This window comes from Amblyomma mixtum, chromosome 2 (genome assembly GCF_055824585.1).
Source record: "Amblyomma mixtum isolate Tamu chromosome 2, ASM5582458v1, whole genome shotgun sequence".
Classification (NCBI taxonomy): Eukaryota; Metazoa; Arthropoda; class Arachnida; order Ixodida; family Ixodidae; genus Amblyomma; species Amblyomma mixtum.
Window position 1 is genome coordinate 112568718 of NC_143013.1, and position 8947 is coordinate 112577664.

The 8947-nt window shown below is 48.0% G+C and overlaps 1 pseudogene across 1 annotated transcript; it reads left to right on the plus strand.

Annotated features, from left to right (window-relative positions):
• Positions 1 to 6290: 6290 nt before the first annotated feature.
• LOC149360600 (uncharacterized) lies at positions 6291 to 8588 on the plus strand (annotated as a pseudogene). The gene is made up of 3 exons (XR_016288856.1): positions 6291 to 6601; positions 7343 to 7487; positions 8107 to 8588. The product of XR_016288856.1 is annotated as an uncharacterized LOC149360600 (transcript).
• The last annotated feature ends 359 nt before the right edge of the window (positions 8589 to 8947 follow it).

Sequence of the window (8947 nt, forward strand, 5' to 3'; positions counted from 1 at the left end):
AGGCCTCTTTTTAGAGTCCCTGCGTTAACGAATTTACGTTCCTAGCCTGAACCATAGCTTTAACATGCTTGGATTGCCCGCTTTCGAAGCATTAGGACAAAAGTGTCAGTTGTGCCTTTTTACGTACGGTGTGGAGATGCGGGCTGTTTCCGAGACCTGGGTAGCCTCCTGTCTTTCGGCTCGCAGTCATGCTGTCGGACCACTTGTCAGATGTTCTTGTTTCTTACCGCTGCAAGCAAATCAGCCAAAACCCTTTCTTATTCCAGCTAGCGTTCGACGTTCAAGAGACGTGGTTGTTTTATGGAATTTCGGAGGATTCGATGTGAACTTTAGGTAGCGGCCTGTGTTTGTGAAATTCCTGTAGGCACAGTGTGCTACCTGAGGTCTTTCTCGCTTCAATGGCACGTCGAGAAAAGGGAGTTTGTTTCTTTCTTCATCAGCCAGGGTGAATTTGATGGCCACTGCAACAGAGCTGAAGTGCGCGAGGATGTCTTCCACCACAGATGAGATGCCTTCACGATGGCAAAAGAATCATGTGCCGGAGCAATACACTGGAAAAATACTGAAGCTCTCCATCCTTCCTCGATCACATCTACAGACAGGTTCGCACTCGTATACGACATTATCCCTCCCATCAATGTGCCACGGGGGGAAGCCTGGAAAATTGTCCTTCATTGGGCAAGTACATACCCCCGACGCAAAACTTCATGAGCTGGCACACGGCGCGCGTTCTATCCTCATAACCATTGGTCGAGTCTCATGTTCAGTTCAGTCCAACGCGCCTGACGTCCCCGAAATAGCCACTTCACGCTACGTTTTTGTGCGCATATTAATAGAGGCAGATCTAATTTTTTTACTGGGTCTATCCGCGTCAGATATGATGGCCTTGCTTACCCATAGACTATACACCCATAATTCAAAAAAGATACCAAAGATAGGTAAGTCTGCAGGTAAGTGTTCATGTACCCGACGCAGCAGAACTTCGCAAATTTTATAAAGGCAAGTGCTAAACCCCAGTACGTCCGTCGCAGTGCCGAGGAAGGATGATAGCAGAGATACGTCTTTTCTATAAACAGTCAAATCACGTCTAAAAAGTGTGGGAGCAGGTCCGGAAATGAAATGGCAAATTCTTGCCGTTCACATTTCCTCTTTTGACAACACCTGGCACACAAACAACTTACGGGAACAGGCAGACATTCTGGGGGAACACTTTGCTGAAGTTTCCAGTTCTTCACACTATAAGCAGTCTATTCTGAAAAACAAAAACATAGCCGAAAAATAAATACTTCGAACAAGTGGAGCTGCAAACCAACTATGCAAAAATTTAATTACCCTCTAAGAAATCAAAACAGTGCTGTCTGCTGGCAAAAAAAACTGCTCCAGGACCCGAAGAAACAACACTACGAAGTGCTGGCCAATCTATCTCAACATGCAGTAGAGCCAGTTTTAAAATTATTTAACAAGGTTTTGGTATCGGGAAAATATATGAAGCCTCCAAAGGGTTATTATTGTGCATTTTCGTAAACCCGAGAAGCCCCTAACCTCTCCATGCAGTTTTAGACCCATCCCTCACCAGTTGTCTCGCCAAGTCCTTGGAAAGCGTCCTGAATATCACATTAACTTTTGTCCTTCAATCGTCTGACATTCTCAAGAGCCATCAGTGTGGTTTTAAAAAGTGATGCTCCGCTACAGATCACCTGCTTTGTCTCGAAAACACTGTTCGAGAAGCTTTTGTTCACAAGCAACACTGTCTTGCTGTCTCTTCCGATTTGGAAAGGGCATATCACACGGCCTGGAGGTTCGGCATTCTTCAGGACTTAGCTGAGCTTGGAATCTTCGGCAGGATGTTAAACTGTCTAAAAGACTTCTTGTGCATCTGCTCATTCCATGTACGCCTAGGTTCAGCCCTTTTGCAGAATTTCATTCTAGAGAATTGGGTAGCTCAGGAGTGTATTTTAATCACCACGCTCTTTATTGTAAAAATGAACTCTCCAAGTGAAATAATCCCAAGGTCTGTTATGTACTCAATCTATGTGGACGACCTCCAGGCAGCTTGCACATCCTCCAGCATACTAACATGTGAAAGACAAATACAGTTAACAATAACAAACTGGCAATATGGGCAGACAGGAATGGTTTCAAATTTTCTTCACAGAAAACAGTGGCCAGTTTTTTCTTACTCAAATGAGGTTTACAGGCAGATCCCACCCTACACCTGAAACAAATCCATAAAAAATGAACATAAACTTGTAAGCATAACATTTGACGGAAAACTCACTTTCTTGGCTCACATAAACGCATTGAAAAAGAAAGCTTCCCGATCCCTTAATGTTGTGACGGGGAACCACTATTTACGTTTATTTACAAGCGGTAGGTGAATAGTTTCTAGCAGCGAGCAGCAGAGAGCACCAACGCGCACAGGAAGCACCGACAACCTCTCCTTCTTCATTCGTCACTTTCACGCGGGAGTCCACTTCGTCTTCCACTTCCACTTCGTCGTAGCATGACCACCGGTGGTACAAGCGCCGTCCCGGCGCTGGGCCGGTGATAGAGGAACGGCGTGGTACGGCTTCATACGTGACGTCGGTGACCTGACGCACAACACGATAAGGACCATGGCAGGGAGACAAAAGTTTCTCAGAGAGACCGACGTGGCTGGAAGGGGTCCACAGAAGAACGAGCGACCCCGGTCCGTAGGTGACATGGCTATGGCGATTATCGTACAGAGACTTCTGTGCTTGCTGAGATGCTTGGAACCGAGTACGGGAGATTTGGCGAGCGTCTGCAGCTTGAGCAATGGCGTCACGGGCATAGGTGGTGACTGGGCGGTCAGTGGATGGGACGAGTGTATCCAAGGGCAGGACGGCGTGTCTCCCGTATAAGAGATAGAAAGGAGAGTAACCAGTTACGTCATGCCGGGAGGTGTTGTAAGCAAACGTCACATTGGGCAAGGTGAGATCCCAGTCTTTGTGGTCGGGGAAGACGTACAAAGACAACATGTCTGTTAATGTTCGGTTCAAACGCTCGGTTCGCCCGTTGGTCTGCAGGTGGTATGCTGTGGCAATCTTATGCTTGGTAGAACACGAACGCAGGATGTCGTCAACAACTATGGACAGGAAATAGCGTCCGCGGTCTGTGATTGATTGACGAGGGGCACCATGTCGTAGAATAAGATAGTAGAAAAGAAAGTCAACGACATCGGTCGCGCAGCTCGCAGGCAAAGCACGGGTGATCGCATACACAGTGGAATAGTCTGTGGCTACTGCGACCCAACTATTTCCCAATTGCAAGGTCGGGAATGGTCCAAGGAGGTCGAGCCCTACAAGGTGGAACAGCTCCACAGGCACGTCTATAGGATGCAGAAGACCAGGAGGCGCGGCGTCCAAGAGCGAGACAACGGGTGCAGGTTGGAGTCTTACGTCTATAGGACGGCACCGGAAGACAACGCGCTTAAAATATACAAAGTGGCGGATGATAGTACCAGCGACAGTTATGAGCACCGTTTGAGCCCGTTATGCGAGCGGCAAGAATATCTGTTTTGAATGATTCCATATCATGCATGAGGTCATCAGGGGTGAAGTGGTCGCCAACGTTATGTATGATGCCGAGGCATGAGATGGGCATATGTTTTGAGGCTGATAGGCTTACCGTGAAGATGAAGATGCGTGATAGAAATTAGGAGGTGGGCGGTGAGATTGGAATGAGTTTTTAAAAACACAAGGCTTTGGGCTCGCCTGGCCTGAAGGGTGATCTCTTCACTGGTCTTGGAGGAGAGTTGTTAGCGGAGATGACTGCGGCGAGCCCGTCGTTGAGACGTAGCTTGGGAGTGAGGGTACCAGGGAGAAGTTGGATGCCAACTGTGGTGAGCTGGGCGCGGGGTCGGATGGCGGAGGTGCTTACGGCTAGCACCGATTGTGCTCCAGCCAATTTCCAGGGCTGGAGTGATAGGGTCGTCTACCAGGGACGCCGTAAGGTCAATGCCTGCCGGCGAGTCCGCCTGAGACGCAGTCTGCGACGCGGGTGCCGAGCTGCAGGTCTTGGCGTCAACGGGAAATGTGGTTGGAGTAGGTGCGGCTGCACTGGCGGCGGTGATGGACGTAGCCGACGGCGACGCGTCTATGGCCCCGAAGCTCTTGGCGTCCCTTAGAGCATGGAGTTGGCTAGGAGTGGACGCTGCAGCAAAGACGAACGTTGCCGGCTGCGCCGCGGCTGTCGGTCCGGTGCTCCCAGCGTCTGTCACAGCATTGAATGCGACAGGAATGTGCGTGGTGGTGTGGGCGGTGTTGAACGCAGCCTCTTGAGACATGCCTGTCGGCGTGCTTGGAGTAGGTCCCGCGGCGGCGCCGTCGGAAGAAGCTGAGGCCGGCGAGTCATCGGTGGGTCTTGACTGCAGGGGCTTGGTGCAACGCTGGATACCAGAGGTGCAGGCGCGGCGGGTTATGGTTAGCGAGGCGCCGCGCCGCTTCAGAGTTTTGGAGGCACTCGGAGGGCCAGTTCGGCAGCGGGCCGTGATGCCGATGGTGTCCACGTGTTTCGGAAGCCTTCCTGAATCGATACAGAGGAAATCCAGGGGCGGGCGAGGCCCTGGACCAGTCCACGGGCAGGTGAAAACAGAGCACGATAGGCAGTCAGCTAACCAGGGAGGCACCACCTAGCGGAATCGCCGATAGGACGTGTCTTTTCCAAATTTATCGTTCTGTAGTGCGCTCTTCCCTGCATTATGGATGTATAGTATATGGGTCAGCGAGACCATCGTACCCGAAACGACTGGACCCAGAACATCAGTTTGGTTTGTGCCTTTCCACTGGTGCATACGGGACTTCGCCCATAAATAGTCTTTATATAGAAACTAAGGAACCGTCACTTACAGACTTCTGCGCTGCTCAAGCTCGAGACAAGCGAATCAGAAAAGCAAATATACTATTTAAGCATTGCATTAACTTAGTTCATCGTAACATAAGAAAATAAAGGCAGTCCGTATGGAACAATGAAGCAAATCACAAATTACACTTAGTAGAGCCATTTTTAGGTTTTAGGATTCTGCACCCATCCGGAACATTTCAAAGAAGTGATTATCTGGCGACTTAGTACAGGGCACAGGCAACCTTACACATAATTGCCTGTTAACAAAAAAGACAGGCCACAATGCAAAGTATACGACAGTGAGCTAACAGTCAACCATATTTTATTTTCATGCAGAAAACTAGAAACACTGAGGAAGGAGCATTTTACAGTTTTTATAACGAACACATACCATTCCATCCAACTTTGCTCTTAGGTGAATATGCACTTGTTGACATTTCATAGGTTTTTAGGTTTTTAAACATAGCAGGTGTTTTAAACCTCTTGTAGATGTAATAAAATACGATCCGTTTTTTACAACAAGCAACTTTCTTGAAGCACACCTGAGCCACTGTCTCGTCCTGACACGAAGGCTGAGGTTTTTATTCGATTGCTTTCGAGCATCGACATGCTTGCCCAGCCAAGTTTGGCTGCAGAGATTATCCCGCCTTCTTCAAAGCTTTTACTAGTGGCCATTTTTAAAATATTTTCTTTTGGCATCACTGGGTTGCGAAAGTAACGTTTTGATAAACTTCTGAAGAAAATTTTGCAATACCTTGTGAATAGCGCATGATGGCCTTAGCTGCCTATGTGTCACTAAACGCAACACAACACAACCACGCACTAGAAATGAGCCTGACAACACATGAGCAAGTTGGTTGTCCATCAAATGAAAACAGCGCAAACTTCCCGAAGGACGCGGTTAGGGAAGACGAGACTCAGGCGGTGCACAAAAGAAGAAAGAAGGGATGATCGCTGCAGTAGAAATGATCCTGAACAACAGATCTTCAGCTAGTTGGTTGTCCACCACAATGAAAAAAGCGCAATCTGCTCGAAGGACGCGGAAACGGAAGAAGAGACTAATACCCCTGTCACACGGTACATGTAATGTCATTTGCAGCGAATGACATTACGTGTTAATGGCGTTTTTTTTTTGCTGCTACACGGTCACAGTCAATGACATTCACAGCTAACGACATTCGCCCAGTGAATGAGTTTACCGAACTCATGCAAGCGCGACCTGTGTAATCTCGACGACAGCGGCTTAGTCAAATTTTACAAAATTTTCTAGTAAAAACAAAATGTAATCAAAGTAAACGCTTCTATTAATTGTTGTAATGAACTTTCGAATCGTTTTTCGATGTAAAACAGGGTATTTGAAGCGATTTTGCGCAACAATACTCTTCTTCCCAGTCGCCGACGGCTACCATAGAGACGGCCATGTTTATTTACAAACCGTCCTCGCCGTTTATCGCCGTCCTCCATCCTTCGTTGAGCAGCGTGGTTATAGCGTGGTCATTGATTACAATATCATGGAAGACAACCCCGCAGCTTCGCCAGCCCAGCAGAAGACGCACTGGACCGACGACGAAACGCGGGCGCTGATTAAAGTGTGGGAAGACCACCTCAGCGATTTGCGCCGCGCGAAGCGCAACATGAGCGTATACGTTGCAATCTGTGAGTGCCTGCGTGCGCAAGGGGTTGATAAGACCGTAAAGGAGATCAAATCGAAGATTGAAAACCTTGGAAACAGATACCGGTAAGTGGCGCCTTTCCTTTTCATTTTGCCTTACAGTGCGCTGCTCATTCATCGTGCTGTTTTCAGATGCGAGATCGCACTCCTGCATCGTCGCACGCTGTTTAGCGCAGAGATAGACGCAAGTGGCGGTTGATTTTTTTCGCGTGCCGAATCTCTGTGGGTATTGAGCAGCTTGTGCTATCGCGCCACGTTTTAAAACGGTACGGAAAACAGTCGTCGTTTTGTGTTTCGCCGTTGACTCGGCGGTAATTATAAGTTATGTGTCATTCTATATTCATGCCTTTAGTCGTGATTCAACATACACCGCAACGTAGTAGTGATATCTGCGTTTACTTCAGCCAGGTTTGTAAATGCTTCATGTATTTGTGCGTAATTTTTATCGCACGACTTCCACTTTATTTTAATTTTCTGATTCTTTTTGCAAGGCATCTTGGTTTTACCTTGTGTCTCGGATGCCAAACTTTTTCTAAACCGTTCCCGCGGCGACTACTTGGTGCATAATACATGTGCACATGTATTAGTTTTGCGCAGAAGCATTGCGGTGCCGAAATATTTACTTGGAATTCACTCCCCTTGACTGGTCCTAGTGTAAGCACTGAAAGTACATACATGCAACACATTGCTGGGCAGATCAGCAGTGACTGCATGTTCAGAAGAGGCGACGGTTTTCCTAGCAGCAGTCATGTAGAGTCCTCTGCAGCTTATAAACACCACTGCTACAAAGTCATACGTGTCATGCAGGTTGCTGAGCCGAAAAACGACAGGGCAAGGCGCCATCACATGGCGTTTCTATAAAGAAATTGCCAGGTTTCTTGGCCGCCTGCCTGTCAATGACAGCAGCCTTGTGGAGGAGACCATGAGTGGCGATGGTGCCACTGTTGAAATGGTAAGTACGCTTCTATAGCCCAATGCAGGGCTCCTAGCTGTGAACCCAGCATGAGAAAGACCTCTTTCTTTTTGTGCAACTTATCAGGAACCAGACACATTGATCCTCTATGGCATGACACATGGAAACTTGGCATATTTATTGATTCAATACCCACAGCGCCTCTTGCGGGTGAGTAAAAATGTACACATGAACTTCAGTAGAGTTTGTTCTTAGGCTAGTTGGTATACTTGATTTGAACTCATAGTTTTTGAGCGCAACAGCACATGGCCAAAGAAAAGAAGCAGGAAGAGAAGAAGGACGAACACAACGCTGTGTTCGTCCTTCTTCTCTTCCTGCTTCTTTTCTTTGGCCGTGTGCCGCTGCGCTGAAAAACTATGAGTTCAAATCATGTACACATGAAAGTTGCTCATGAGAAATGTCACATTCACCACAAAATGCTAAAGTAGTGCAGAATATTCAATATAGGAATGGGTGTAATGCGCCTGTTCAGATTGTGAAGGCTGCATGCAACAGGTAATTATTTCTCAAGTACCTACAAAAATAGTGTTGCTTGAGCTGCATGTGTATTCTTGGAAGCACAAATATGTTTACATGCGGTATATTTTTGCTTTCTCAGATAATTGATAGCATGCAAAATGGAGGAGCAGCTGATGAAGACTGTGCAATGGATGGCAGTGCTGGTCTGACGCCTCTGGCACCAGCACATGAAGTGCTGTTGGAGTCTGCTGCAGTGCCCTCAACCTCTTCACCAGTAGTGGACACAGAGGACAGCAGCAGGGCTCCACCAGTGGAAGCAGGCCGCCAAGCAGCAAAACAAAGCCGGCATGCCACGCAAAAGAGTCTGCTGGCCGAGCTAGTCAGCACGAACAGGCAGTTATGCTCCGACATCAAAGAGAGCCGAAAAGAAGAAATGGAACTGAGAAGAATGGAGTTAGAGGTTCTCCGTGAATCAGCCGCAACAGAGAAACGTCTCACTGAGGCGCTAGTTAAGTATCTCGAAAAATAAAGCATTTCCCTGAGCTACATGTGTTATGTCCTTTATTGCTGGTGGCAAATTGTGCGCAATTGTGCGCAATTGGCGACGAGGTAAAAATGGCAACTGCGCTGGGCACAATTGGGGAATTCGTTCCGATGGAGGCGACGTCTTGGCCCTTGTATTTGGAGCGCCTCGAATTTTTCTTTCAAGCAAACGACATCGACGGTAACGAGAAGAAGCGAGCAACGCTCTGCAGCGTTTGCGGCCCAGCAACATGTGCCATCGTTCGCTCCCTTTGTTCTCCGGATGCGCCGTCGGCCGTGGCCTACGATGAGATCGTCAGGCGTCTCTCAAACCACTTCTCACCGCGACCGTCAGTGACAGTACGGTGTTTCAAGTTTGGCACACGTCAACAGCAGCCCGGTGAGTCAATTGCCAACTACATCGCAGAATTGCGACATCTCTCGGAACACTGCGATTT